The sequence below is a fragment of the Chlorocebus sabaeus genome, chromosome 11 (genome assembly GCF_047675955.1).
Source record: "Chlorocebus sabaeus isolate Y175 chromosome 11, mChlSab1.0.hap1, whole genome shotgun sequence".
Classification (NCBI taxonomy): Eukaryota; Metazoa; Chordata; class Mammalia; order Primates; family Cercopithecidae; genus Chlorocebus; species Chlorocebus sabaeus.
The window spans coordinates 63,036,432-63,051,926 of record NC_132914.1 but is presented as its reverse complement, the minus strand read 5'-3'; positions in this window follow the sequence as shown (position 1 = coordinate 63,051,926).

Below are 15,495 nucleotides of genomic sequence, written 5' to 3'. Positions count from 1 at the left end.
TGGAGGCTGCAATGAGCCATGATTGCACCACTGCACTCCAGTCTGGTGACAGAGCAAGACCCTATCTCAAAAAAGAAAACAACAATAACAACAAAATTAAATGAACTTCACAAGAAAAAGGAAAGTTGATTTTGACTTTTGATATTTTAGTGGTTCTGTGAATTATAGATCTAACTTGGCAAAATCACAAATCTCTAACCTCCATCTATTTACTTTGTCATGAAAACACATTAAATTATGTTTTTATGTATAATTATATGTAACATTTTATGAATATTTTAAAAATTAAAGTAATATTAGTTTAAAACTAAGCATACTTACATAAATTCATTAATCTTCATGACAAGCTTTTGAAGTAGGTATCTTGCACTCATTATGTATTTCATTGGTATCACCTGCATTTTTAAGTATTCTTTTTTTTTTTTTTTTGAGACGGAGTTAAGCTCTTGTTGCCCAGGCTTGAGTGCAATGGCATGATTTCGGCTCACTGTAACATCCGCCTCCTGGATTCAAGTGATTCTCCTGCCTCAGCCTCCCAAGTAGCTGGGATTACAGGCATATGCCACCACGCCCAGCTAGTTTTGTATTTTTATTAGAGACAGGGTTTTGCCATGTTGGTCAGGCTCACCTGGAACTCCTGACCTCAAGTGGTCCACCTGCCTTGGCCTCCCAAAGTGCTGGGATCACAGGCGTGAGCCACCGCACCTGGCCTCTACATTCTATTTTTATATTGAAATGAACAAAATAATTTTCTCTCTTGTTTAAACGGAAAAAAATGTAGGGAAAAAAATGAGAACTTTAGGTTGTTAAAATATTTGAGCAATGTACACTAGAGCCAAGTACTAAATAGCAAGGATGACATTACACATATTTTCTTAGGAATAAGATCTTTCTAGGAGATCATAAATATTTAAGCATAAACATACCATACAGTGGCAACCAGGGCAATTCTTGATTCTATGTGGAATTTTTTTCAACCTTTAGACTGCTAACTACACAATCTGAATTTACTCATTAATTGCCAAGTATCAACTTTGGTTTAGAATGTGCAGATACAACTTTTAAGCCAGATCTTAACTTTTAAGATGTTTAAGCTTAAAGACCTTGAGAAGATCTTGTGACAGTGATGCACAAAAGGAAATGTTTCACAATAATTGATTTTTATGTTCTTGTTCAATCTAATTCAAATATCTCAATCTTTACCAGGTTTTCTCCTGCTCCTCCTATTTTGTAATTGCTGTAACTTTATACAATTTTATTGTATTCATTAATCATATGCAAGGCTGAAATTCAGTTTTGCCTCAAATACCCATTCTTCCTCAAAAAGGTAAACCCCTGAGTTTTAGCTGCACATATGGCCTTCAAGAATAAAGACATTTCCGGCCAGTTGTGGTGGCTCATGCCTGTACTCCCAGCACTTTGGGAGACCAAGGCAGGTGGATTACTTGAGGTCAGAAGGTTGAGACCAGGTTGACCAACATGGAAATACCCTATCTCTACTAAAAATACAAAAAAAGAAAAAAAAAATCAGCTGATTGTGGTGGCAGCCACCTGTAATCCCAGCTACTTGGGAGGCTGAAGCAGGACAAGTGCTTGAACCCAGGAGGTGGAGGTTGCAGTAAGCCAAGATTGGACCACTGCATCCCAGCCTGGGTGACAGAGCAAGCAAGACTCCCTCAAAGTAAAATAAATAAATAAATAAATAAATAAATAAATAAATAAATAAAGATGACATTTTTTAGCTTTCCTTATAGCCAGGTGAAGCCATCTGAGTAATTTGAGCAAATGGAATGGCAATGGAAATCATGATACGATGCATGCCCTTTTTTAGCATCTTCCTCATGTAGACTGAAATGGAGATGTGATGTCTGGAGCCTCAACAGCCATTTTCAAGCATGAAGTGATCTTGAAAAGCAGGCTTCACACAGCCAGCAAGACAACCACCTGGAAGGAGGTGAACTTTTGCCATTTGGGAAAACCATTCCACCCAGGATCAACTGCCTTCAGACTTCTTAAACTTAAGACAGACATTTGCAGCTTATTTAATCTGCTTTTTATTTTTTGTGACTTGTGATCAAATCACTTTCTCCAAAACAATATACAATTTACTATCACATTTGATCTTTATTGCTTATAAAGTGTCTCAACAGTGTCCAGCACAAGTTAGTGTTAGAGTTCTGGTGTCAGGCATAAACATATGCTCAGATGATCGGAACATTGCTGAGTTTTGATCACTTATGAATTTATTTGCTGATTAATACTTTTTATATTTTACATGGTACAAAATGACTTTTCTTCTTTCTGAATAATATCTGGCAATGTGTAGTTCAACAGATTTTGCAGGTGAAATACTCCTTGAAATAGTGAAGTCTATTGTGTGCCTACCTTATAAGGTTTTCTGGCACTGTACTTGTGTGAACAACATGAGGATAAATTCACAAGCAAAAAGTCAAGTGTTCTGTATTTTCAGGTTAGGAAGGGTGAGGGGGTGGAGATATTCAGTTGTTCAACCTTACGACTGAAGAAGACCTTGGCATCTATAGATCCTAGGGAGCTGCTAAGTTCAACTTAAGGAAGATTTCCTTTAACAAAGGCAAATCATTAAAGGCATAGAGACGAATCCCAATAAGACAGCTTTGTCAGCTTTGCTACAGGCCTTCATGTTGTTTGAACAGAAAGGCCGGTGATGTTTTATCTTGACTCCATGACTGGTTATGTGGATAAATCACTGTGAATTAAACCTTAATCAAGTGTTTAGTCAAGTTTTATCCAACTATAGCTCTATAAAGCCAGTCTTGCTTTTACTCCAATTTTTCAATATGGTAAGCAATTTATTGAACTCTGGAAAATTCTAGATGATTTTCCTAATTTCTTATATGCTATAACAAGAAGAACAATAATTAAATGCCACCTAATTTTACACAAAATTTTAAGTGTTTAACAATTTGCATTTTGAGGTATTTACACTTAAAAGCCTTTGAAAAAAGTAACTGAATATCTATTTCCTTCTTGGATGAAGAAACAAATTTTCCTTTTACTAAAAAAAAAAAAAAAAAAAAAAAATCACATTTGGAAAGCAGTCACCAGGGACAGTTTCACTTGGAAAGAAATTTTTTGAGAAAGTTCCAAGTGACTGAGAAAAGAGAATTATAATGGAATTTATGCCACAACTTTTATTCTGACAGAGGGGCTATTCATCCTATGGAATTCTTTTAAAATCACTGACCTGAACAATATGCTTCTGAGAATGTTTTCCTGCTTAGCTTATAAAGATATTATTATGTATCTATGATATAATCACTAGAAAATGCTCCCTCTGGGGCATTTGTTGTCCCCCTAATTATCATAGTTGATTGTAGAATTGATATACCTGATATACTTCAAGGTACAACAGGAAAGTAGATAAGATCTTTTAAGCAAAAGGCAACTTCTGTCTTCATACTGAAATCTGTCGTTATATATAGTACTTCTGTCAATTAAAGGATAGCCTTTAAACAGAACTTTTTAGTTTAAATGGGCAAACATTATGGTGATAGGGTTAAAATAATGATTCCTCTAGTTACTTGTGATTTTGATATCAAGACAAATCTATTTCCAATAATAATCATTAGTTATAATCTCTGATACAAATTACTCCTCAAAGACTCAGTTTCCTTTCTGTAAAATGGAGCTAGAAATACTTCCCATCTTTAAGGACTGATCTGAGCATAAAGAGAGGTGATGTATGTAAGGAGTCTAACATACATCTTAACTAACTTCTATTAGTGTTATTTTAGAATTCATGCAATTCTGAAGCCCAGAGTCATAAATTTTATTATACCAATTTTCCTTATTTTGGTTGTGAAACTGAAGAAGAGTAACTCAGTAAAGTTAACCAACTATAAGGAAATCACAGGCTTCATCTGTTACTTAGGTCTTCTTAATTATTCCAACTATTTGGGAAGATCACAGATTAGGTTAATGTAAAACAGCCATGAAACTTAAATTTCTTTACATTTGACTTTGGAATGTGTTTGATTCTTACATTTGAAAATCGGTGGATCTGGGGGTCTGATATTCACTTCAAAGAAAATGATGAAGATGGATTGAGAAGCCGTGGCTCAGGCACAGAGAAAGATGCCCAGTTCCTCCTATCCTGCTTCTCTGTCCAGCTCTTCCCTTAGCCCACGCAATGGTAAAACAAACAAAAAAACAACAAAAATGTCTGCTTTCCCTTAACTGGTGAAAAATCTGTGCACTCTCCAAACTTTCTTAGAGTAAGGAGGTGGCTAAGTATTTGAGCTTCAAATGACTGCTCTGCATCCAAACTCAGTAGAGGAAATTGAAATGTCTAAAATGCTGTAATTAAACAAATACAGTACTAACTGCATTGAACTTGAAAGCCAGCTTGTTACGGTATAACCTCAAATTCTGATAAACCACTCAAGGAAAATACTGATTAACAGCAGTGTACTTTGAATATTTATGAGACATAGATCTGAATATACCAAAACAAAGCCTATACCACTGATTTTATTATTTATTTAGAGACATAAACTTATTTTTAAGTGAGTTTCTAAAGAGCTGATATAGCAATAACATTAAACTGGAAAGATTTTTCTTTTGAGGAAAAATAATCATTTTCAGGAAATTCTCAAATTCCTTCATTTTAGATAAAATATTTAATGCTTAATTTGAATGTCATAGAAATTACTTTAAATGAGGCACATTAAAATGCACCTAAATAATAAAACCTGCTACATATTTTAAAACCACACATGAATCTCTGGTTAACAAAAGTGAAATTATTCTTAAAGGAGAAGGTAATATTTAAGTAGAAAAAAGATGTTAAATCTGATATTTAGAAAGCATAGAGGTTATAGTATGACAGTGTTTTCATATTTTAAGATATCAAGTATAGAATGATTTTTAAAATGGTTATTTCTAAAAGATTTAAAATAGAGCTTCAGAGAAACTTGATAACATTTAATTGTGTAGTGATTTTCAACATTGTAACAAAAGAATGGGCTACAGTATTAATAGGTATAATGTGGGATCAGTGTCCGGGGTCAAACATTGAATTGCATAAAGTTAAACATGTTTCATTATACATTCATTATCTATTGTTACATAACAAATTCCCCTCAAATTTAGCATCTTAACTGGATGGTTCTGGCTGCGGGACTCTCATGAGGTTGCAGTCAAGATGCCTTCCAAGACCACAGTCATCTGAGGGCTTGAGTAGTGTTAAAAGAAAAACTTCAACCGAATTAAATTTAAAGGAGTTTAATTGAGTAATGAATGATTTGGGAATCCGGCAGCCCCCAGAATCACAGCAGATTCAGAGAAACTCCAGGGATGCCTCATGGTCAAAACAAATTTATAGACAAAAAAAGTCAAGTAATGTACGGAAATCGGAAGTGAGGTGCAGAAACAGCTGGATTGATTATAGCTCAGCATTTGCCTTGTTTGAACACAGTTTGAACACTCAGTGGTGTGTGAGTGGCTATAGTGCAGCTGCTGGGATTGACCAAGACTCAGCTATTGTTACAGGCACATACTCCTAAGTTAGGTTTTCAATCTTGTCTTTTTCTATTAAGTTAGGTTATGGTTCATTCACAAGGACTCAAATATAGACATAAGGAGTACTTCTCAGGCCATATTTACTTCACTTTACAATTGGTAACGACGATCCACTTCCAGGATAGTGCACTCTTGTGGCTGTTGGCAGAGGCATTCATTCTTTGTCACGTGGGCTTCTCTTGGAGACATAGCAAATGGCTTCTCCCAGAGTGAGGGACCAAGAGAGAGCAAGGCGGGGGCTGCCACGCCTTTTATAACCTAGTCTTGGGAGTCACACACTGTCATTTCTATCACAATCTGTTCACTAGAATTCACAATCTATTCACTGAACTGGAAAACTAAGTTCAGCCTATATGCGATGGGAAGGGAAATAAACTCCAATTATTGGAGGGAGAAGTGTCATAGAATTTGTGAGTATATATTATAACCACCACATATCTCGAGAACTTTGTAGAGACCTTAATATGCTAATGTGAATCCAGTAGCATGTGTACCATTTCCCAAGTATATTTGACCACTGAATTCATTTTTGTGGATAATTTTGCAGAACCACTGTTCCATTGAAGACACTTTGGGAAACACTGGTTTGACACTGCCATCACAAAGAAAAACATATGTATTTCTTCAAGGCTATAGCGTATCACATTATTAGCTCATTATCCTGCTGCTAGATATAGATTTGTAGATCTCAAATAAATATTGACTTTACTCAGTGAGTGTTTATTGTTATCTTCTGTGTGCCAGTCACTGTGCTAATAGTTGTCTGTTCAAGGCCAAATAAGACATTGTCTTTGCTCCTGACCAGCCAACTAATGAGGTCCAAGGTATAACAGTTACAGTGAGGCAATGGCAAAGGTGTGTAGCATACATTATGTGCATTGCACAGTTTAAAGTGATTTTCTCATTTTCACTCATTAAATCCAGACAATAACACTAATGAGCTACATCCCTCTTTTACAGATAAGAAAACTGAGGCTGGGATAAGGTAAATAACTTACTCGAAGTTCCACAACTACTAAATGTCAGAAATAAGATTTCAGTCAAGGTGAAGTCTAGCTGCGAAGTTTAGCTCATAGTGTTAAGAATATGCCCTGCTAAGTCCTATACTATCAGATGCTTGCAGGAGCAAAAGGAAAGTTGCAAATAGCTGTAATCGGGGACTAGATGAAAGTGTCACTGTGGAGGTAACATTTGAGGCAGGCATTAAAAGGCAACCAGAAGTTAGCCAGATGGACAAGGAAGAAAGACAATTTCAGCCTTAGGACCCGGTGTTCCCAAAGGCACAGAGTCCTGTCCCTGAGTTGTGGGTTTAGAGAACATTGGTGTGAATAGGGAATACCAAGAACGACAGGGAGATGGGGCTCTAAAGTTAATTACCTGAGGAGTAAAATCTAGGACCACCGTATTATTTAGTTATTATCTGCAAACGTTTAATGTTAATATTCACCTTTGCAGAAAGTGATTCACCAAGCCAGGAATATCTAGCTAAGAGAGCCTTGAATACCGGGTGTGGTGGACACTGGGATGCACCACCCAGAACCCCTTTCAGGGATGAAGGACATCCTCTCCCAGCTGCTGGGAGCACTGCCAGCACAGAGCCCTCAGCTGTCAGCTCTCTTTGGGGATTGTGTTGGCTGAAGACAGCTGCCTCACCCAAGGTCATGCCCCTTTTCCAAGATACTTGCATCCGATGACTGATCAGTATGGGGTAGAAAGGCCAACCTCTCACCCCAGCTCAGGACAACACAGCTACAGAGGTCATCTCAGCTTTAGAGATCCCTATGGAGTCAGCTGCAGTGTTGGCTGAGACTGCATCACAGCTTGATTCTCCCTCTGCGCAATCCTACTTTTGCCTCTTCTCTTCTGCAGGTAGAGATCCTTAGAGGCTTCATAATACACTTGACTTCTAATTTCCATTTCATAGGCTGCCTCCTGGGGAACTCAACCAGTGACAACTGGCATCAGGAATGGTTAAGAAGGCAGATCCTGGGGTGAATTTGGAGCTCTTGACTGGCAATTCAAATCCTATCACTGGGGTAGGTGGTGGCCAGGCAACCTCTGGTACAAAGTAGCAATGCAATGGTTAATACTTCTGCCAGCGGTGAACTGGGATGAGGTACTTACTGGTGACCCATGAAAGTGAAAGTATTACCTGGTGTGGAGTTTGAGAAAGGTGTGGGAAAAAGTAACTAGAGGCTGATGGAATTGGTTTGCCATTCCTAAGCATGATTAAAGCTCTGAAAAAAAAAAATTATGACAAAAAAACAAAAGTAACTAGCTGAAAAAAAAGCTAAAATTGACTAAAAGCTAAATGTGAAAGCCAGAAAGAGTGTCTTTGGTAGCACAGAGAGGCTCTCACCTTGTGGAGTGAAGGCAGAGAAAGCTGAGGTTCACATGCAGAACTTTGTCCCTATAGTAGCAGAGCTCAAAAGGTTAAGCTCTCAAGCACGGCAGATCCCTTATGCCAAGGTCAGGGCCCTGACTGGGTGGGAGCAGGGGAGTGACTCTGGCACATGAATGGGACATCTGGATTAGTGTGCATGAGAATCACGAATTCACAGACTGCTGGGCGCGGTGGCTCATGCCTGTAAATCCTAGAACTTTGGGAGGCCAAGATGGGAGAATCACTTGAACCCAGGTGTTCAAGACCAGGCTGGACAACATAATGAGACCTCATCCCTACAAAAAATAAACAAACTTAGGCAGGCATGGTGGCACACACCTGTGGTCCCAGCTACTGAGAGGTTGAAGTGGGAAGATCACTTAAGCCCGTGAGGTTGAGGCTGCAGTGAGCTGTGATCGCATTTCTGCACGTCAGCCTAGGTAACCCGGCAAAATTCTGTGTCCAAAAAAAAAAAAAGAAAGAAAGAACAAAAGAAAGAATGAAAGAAAAACGAAGGGTAGGAAGGAAGGAAGGAAGGAAGGAAGGAAGGAAGGAAGGAAGGAAGGAAGGGAATTCACAGACCTCCCTGAGCCTACTGAGCCTGAACAAGGGGCATACTCTTCCCAGTTAAGGACTAGCACATTTCCTTGTTCTTTGCTGGGCCCATAGCTAGGATTCCCTCACAGTATAACCCAGCCGATGATGTGTTGAACCTGACATAAGAGGAAAGGGACTAGACTCCAAAGAGCTGGCAAACTGGCAGGAGCCAGATGAGGGTCCACAGGTCTGGATTCTGTGAATGCTTGATCAACAGTGGTGAAATGAGAATTTACCCAGGATATAGAATTAAAAACCTTGACAAGGACCCTGGGAATGGTACAAATACACTACTAAGATGATTCCTAGAAAAAGTAACAGAGCACTAAGCAGACATGTGTATACCTGCCAGAATTGCCATGACAGATGGCATGAGAAGGGGTTTCAAAGCCAAAGAAATTGATATATTGGAGTGAGTATACTGTGTAAGGTCAGACAACCACCAGAGTCCCTTGATCCGCAGGAGGCTTGGGAGGAAGTGAAGCACCATTTGCCAAGCAACAAGGGTTATGCCATTAAGAGGGGCAACAGCATCCCTAGGAAGTTCAGTGGTGGCTGTGCCCTGTAGGTTAGGGTTGATGGTAGGAGATGCCATTCCTGATAGCAATGGGGGTGATAAGACCATGAGGTGGACATGATGATCCAATCAGGGTAACATCATAAAGGCAGAGGGAGGGGTGTCTAACAAGAATCTTACAGAATTGTTAGTGGAATATAGTGTCCGTGATGGCAAAATAGATGAGCAGCTAGCAAGGGTGCTGCTCAATCCATAAAATCAAAAGAACTGAAGGATGAATGGTCAGGAGGCTGAGGGCAGTCACCCCAGCAAAATGTTTCTGAACCTAAGCCAGTTTTTCAACCTGGTACTCAGTGACTGAAAAAGCAAAGTCCCCAGGAGGGAAGACCCTTCAGTAGCTTAGCAAATGAACACAATAATGACTTCCCTTTCCTTCCCTGAAGAAGCTTATGGCCATTTACTAGAGAACGGGGACACTGAAGTGCAGGGACCCAAAGCGTTGCCTTGTCTCCTGGTTAGCATGTGGTCGTATGGGGGCCAAGTATGAAATGGGGTCCTGGTTTGGGTCCACTGGGACAGCAGACCACCCCTCCTCCAGTGGTCCTTTCTCTGGCCCCCAAATATACAACTGAAATCGATATACTTGGTCATGAAATTTACATTGGACTCTTGCTTAATATGATGTTATGTATTTGTCTGAATTAAAAGAGTTAGTACATGTAAAGAACTTAGTTCCAGGCACTAGTAAGCACTATAAAAGAATCTGAACAGTATTGAATTATTTTTATTATTATTAATATTGGATGAAAAGTACTTTGGTAACATACCACAGCTCATGGAGCCCCCATGTTTGATTTAGTCAACACAGTGTTTTCAATTTTTAAAATTAGTTGGCAACATTTAAAAAACCAGGGCGTTACAAAACTTGGATGACCGTAGCTGCTGGATTCACTTTGTCACTTGGCACAGTCAGCAAGCACTGACTGCGGCATCATCTAGTTCACCGCACTCCTCCTCGCTCCCTGTTGCTCCCTGACACTGACGGAGTGCCAAAAGCTGTTTACTGCAGTGTTTGTGTTGTAGTCTTTTCTCATAACTGCCTGCTTTCCTTTTCCTTTTTTCAATTTTCCCAGTCCCCATGAGCATTTAAGTCTGCATGTCCATCACAGAACACAGGATTTGCAAATTGAAAGGGACCTAACGGTGTTGTATCATTTTTCCTCTGTCCTCTTTTTTTGCTTCTTTTGCTGCATGACTGTTAAAAGAAAACTGCTTCTTTCTTTAGACAATACGGTCTGAGTAGAGGCTTCAGCCTGGTAAACTACCCCTCTTGGGAAGAGAGTGTGTGGCCTCCTTGCCTAGTAACCTCATTGACTTTTCTGGGCTTAGTCATTGTTGCACATATAATTTCTAGTAGTGAATTGGAACAGACATAAGGCTGTTTCATGGAACTTGAGAGTTTTTACACTTACTCCCAGCCCATCCCCCAAAATAACCCACCACTCTGCAATTACTTTTACATTCATGAAATTGAGTAGGTAAAACTTGAAATACCTTTTAACAAGAATTTGGTGGCTGTGCACTTTGTACAGTTTCAAACAAAAAGTAAGTTTGGTAATTTAGAAGAAAGCAGATGTTTGATGTTCTGTAGTTGAAAAATATTATGTAAATAATTATCAAAATAATTTTTAGCTCCTTACTATGTTAGTATTTAGACAGCCTATTGGAAGTGATGTTCACTCTAACTTTCATAAGGCAGCTTATCTTTTCTATTATCTTTTTGAGAAGATTTATGAATTGGAATTGAGGAGGACAAGTTTGGCACCCAATCACAAGATTCCTTGTGGAATATTTGTATTTCATTCCAAAAAATGTTTCTAAGTTCTTATTGTAGTTTTCACTTGAAAAGGCCCTATGACTTATCTTCATCTTTCATTTAAGTAGCAATTCGTTAGGGTTTTCTTTTTCTCTTTTGTTTCTTTTCTCTTTTTTTTTTTTCTTTAAGACACAGGGTCTTGCTATGTTGCCCAGGCTGGTCTTGACCTCCTGGCCTCAAGCTGTCTTCCAGCCTCAGTTTCCCAAAGTGTTGGGATTACAGGCATGAGCCACCACACCTGGCCAGGTAAGGGTTTTAAAGTACTTAGTGCATTAAGAAAATCTTCCAAAAATATAGTTGTATTTGGTTTATTGACTGATTTTGCATCAATAGGTTATAAGGAGAATCCAAACTTCTACCTTTGTTTGTACGCTGCTCTGCAAATTTGATTTCTGGATTGCTTCCCTCCCCTCCCCCAGATGGAATATTGGGCAGTTTCTCTAGTTTTTCCCATTGTTCTTGGGTAATAAACAAATAATTCCTTCATTTGAGCATTTAAAATGATCCAGTGTAATCATCACAAAGTCCAGCACACTGTAACCAAACTTTATTCAATTTAGAGCTTTCCATGTAAACTTTAGTGGGTCATGGGCATTGCTATTTTATTCCCCTTCTTCACTTCCTTTCTCCCCTCCTCTTCCCTCTAGCTGGTGTTTCTGACCCTTGGAGGGTACCTCAAGGTACAGAGGAGATGAAAGGAGGAGCTGCAACATGGTGTTGGTGCCCCTAGGAAGGCAGATACTCTAAAGTTGGTTCTTTCTCTCAGGCAAGGCTATTGCTGGCTCCTTAGTGATCCTTGACCAGAGGTCTCTGACTGCCACCATCTTGACATAGCTGTCTGATTAACATTGTCCCTTTGGAGGACTTTTGGGTGCTTACTCCATTGTTAGGGTCCCATTGTTCTGCTAGATCACTTAGCGTATGGGGTAGGATCCCTTTTAAGGCAGCCCCATGCTGGCTCCCTTTGACCTGATCTTCCTTTGCTCGCCATCAATGAAGGTGAAGTTTGCTCCCACTGCTGGCTTCCTTATTCTGTGACCAGACACAGTGCTGTGGTCACAGCCATAGACTTTACCCTTACTGTTCTTACTGGGTCTCAGACCCAGTCCTTATGTTCCTGCACTCCAAGTGGCACATTTAAGTTTTCTGAGCGGTCCTCTTGAAGTTCCTGTTACTTGTATTGAATTACAATCCAATAATTTTTTCCCATGGAAATTCTCTCCCTACCTCTTCCAACTCAACTGGAAGATGATGCTGACCAACTTGGTCATTGCCTTTGCAAGTCCCACACAAGTGGCCTAGCACTCCTTTAATATGGGGTACTTGGAACGTCTTGCCTTATTCTTGGATTTTTGGTGCCTCCATCAAAAATAAAGCAGGATGACTTCAGTGTTATTATCATCCAGCAACATTAGTTAATACTCTTGACTCAGGCTCAGTGGTGTACTGGAGCTGGTTGTTAACCATGGCCATTATTGAAGTTTAAATGACACAAAATTCCAATTAAATAAATTGTATTACAAAGGAAGGTAACAAATTGTCAAAGATCATCATTTCCTAATTATTTCACTCCATTTTACTGTTACCTTTACTCTTGGGATTATTTACGTCTATTGTATCTGTATGGTTAAAAAAAAAAAAATTATGTGATGGTGTACCACTGCACATTTTTTCCCAACTCTGCATTCAGTGACCTAACTTTGATAGCTTGAAATTGGTTATAGTAGGAGTATTTACACCAAGGAAATTGGCAAGTGCAACAAATCGGGTTCTCCCTACCTCTAGGCCTGTTATTAAACACTTACCAGTTCACCGCTGCTCAGGATCCACTCTTCAAAGATGTTAAGAACTAGCAAGATAACAGATGCTATCCAAGGTAAAGCAGTTGTTTCAATATAAAAGGGCTATTTTGTAACAACTAACACTTCCTGGGATCAATAGAGTCAGCATGTTCTAACAAGGTGTGTCTCACTCTCCAATGCATGCAATTCTTGGGAGATCAAATTGGTTCCTCTTCACAGGTATCCACCCTTAATACATTTTCAAGTAAAAATCCGAGATTAGAGAAAGAAGCTCCTGCAGCTGCACATTCCTTGGCAGCCCACATCATAAATGCTTTTGCAAAAATGCCTCACCCAATTTTTTAAACTGTTCTGGGCTACATTTAATAGATGATGAAAATAATGACTTTTAAATATGCCACTGCACAATTAGGCTACTAAAGCAACTGAGACACTTTGGGCAGCTTGAGCCTAGGAAACAATACAAAAATACCTGCAGGGAAAAAAAGCAAAATATCTGCAGGAGAAAGGTAGATGTTGAAGGTCAAAATTTGCATCTATACAGTCAAATCGAATCAATGTAAATGACACTTCAAAAGAAACAACCTCTCATTTCTCATTCAATAGTATATATTTCGGCACTAAATAATCTCTCTATTTTGTTCTTCTTGAGCAGACTCAGGGAAGAGCTAGTGGTACCATTGTTTCTCAGAACTGGGGAGAGCACAAACATTTAGAACACATTCTCTAAAAGTGGAGTATTTTTCACAAATTTTAGAAGGATATGTTGTTGTAATGTTTGTTGAAAATATGAGAGAATTTAAAGAAAATAGGTGTGAAGGCAAAACTTCGAGACATATAAAGGAGAATGTTGATGGAGGAGCTTCCTTTATGAACTTGACCTCCCCCTGGTCTGACCGTGCCCCAGGCTTTCATACATCAATATTTGAACCTGGAAATATCTTTTACATCTGCCCTATAAGAAATATTTCCAGGTAATGGATGTGACCATATCCTTTCTGATCAGTTGCCCCTTGTGCTGAACTGGTTATTTAACATTTTGAATATCACTGCTATGCTTGGCTCTGTGTCCCCACATAAATCTCATGTTGAATTGTAATTCCCAATGTTGGGGGAGGAACCTGGTGGGAGGTGATTGGATCCTGGGGATAGATTTCCCCATGCTGTTCTCCTGATAGTGAGTGAGTCCTCACAAGATCTGATGGTTTGAAAGTGTGTGGCACTTCCCCCCTCGTTCTTTCTCTCTTTCCTTCTCCACCATGGTAAGATGTGACTGCTTCCACTTCACCTTTGGCCATGATTGTAAGTTTCCTGAGGCCTCCCCAGCCATCGTTCCTGTACAGCCTGCAGAACTGTGAGTCAATCAACCCTCTTTTCTTCATGAAGTTCCCAGTCTCAGGTAGTTCTTTACAGCACTGTGAGAATGGACTAATAGAATCACCGCTGTATAGCACTTTGTATTCCATAGGAATATTTGTGTTCACCATTTCAGATGTACTTCCCAGCTACTCTTTCAGGTAGGAAAGACAAGCATTATTAGTTCCTCTTTAAAAAGGTATTGCCCCAGCATTCTGGTCCAGTATCTGATGGAGAACCATACAGAAGCTGAATTTGCTATCATCTGAGTGTGGATCCAGCAGAGCCTGGTAGAAAGGGCACATATTAGTTTTCTTTTGCAGTGTAACAAATTCCCACAATTTCAGCAGCTTACAACAATACTAATTTATTATTTCACACTTTCTGGCATGGCAATCCCAGGGTCTCTGCTCAGGATCTCACAAGACTGAAATCAAGATGTTAGCCATGCTGTGGCTCTCGGCTGGAGCTCAGGGTCCTCTTCCAAGTTCATTCACAATGTTGGTAGAATTCAGTAACCTGTGGTTGTAGGACTGAGGTCCCAGGTTTGTGCCAGCTGTTGGCAGGGGTCTCTGTCAGCTCCCAGAGATAGCCCTCAGGCCCTAGTCACCTGGTCTCTCAAGGCAGCTGTTTTCTTCAAAGTCAGCAGGAGAATCTTCCTAACTTCTGCCAGAATGTAATGACAGGAGTGGTTATCCCGTCTTATTAAAAAGCCCCACCCACACTCAAGGGAATGGGATCACACAGGACATAGACACCGAGGAGTGGGAATCTTGGGATCTGTCTTAGAATTCCACTTCCACAGGGCACAAGCCTCCTGCACACAGAGAATCAACTCTCAACTGGCCATGGATTAGCTTTGTGACTTAAACCTCTCTGTGCCTCATGTTCCTCCAGATTAGGGCAATACTGCTCCCTAAGAGACGCTCTGAAAAAATAAAAGTACTAACATCTGGACAGTATTTGGCACATGAAATTCATTCAATAAATGCTTTCTCTAGTTCTTGCCACCGAATGTATGCCTCACAGCATGCAGGTACTCCTGGTCAGTTCAATGTTTCTTGTAAGTTTCAGAGCAGCATGTTACAAACTGTGATATTCAACTTTGTGCAATAACAATGAAATGCAGAAAGTTAAAAAGGATGATGAACTCATCTTACTTATTCCATCCTTAGTGAGGATTTCAAAATCGGTGTCAGATGCGTCTCATGTTATCCCCTTAACCCTAAAAATACTGCATGGAAGATATTATTATCCCCATTTAACAGGTGAGGAAACTGAGACTCACAAAGGTTTCCAACGTACCCAAATGCACACAGTGAATAAGTGGTCTAGCTCATTACTGGGAGTCTCAGCTTGTAACATAACATCCCACCAAAGAGCCTCCGATAAATCAAGGACT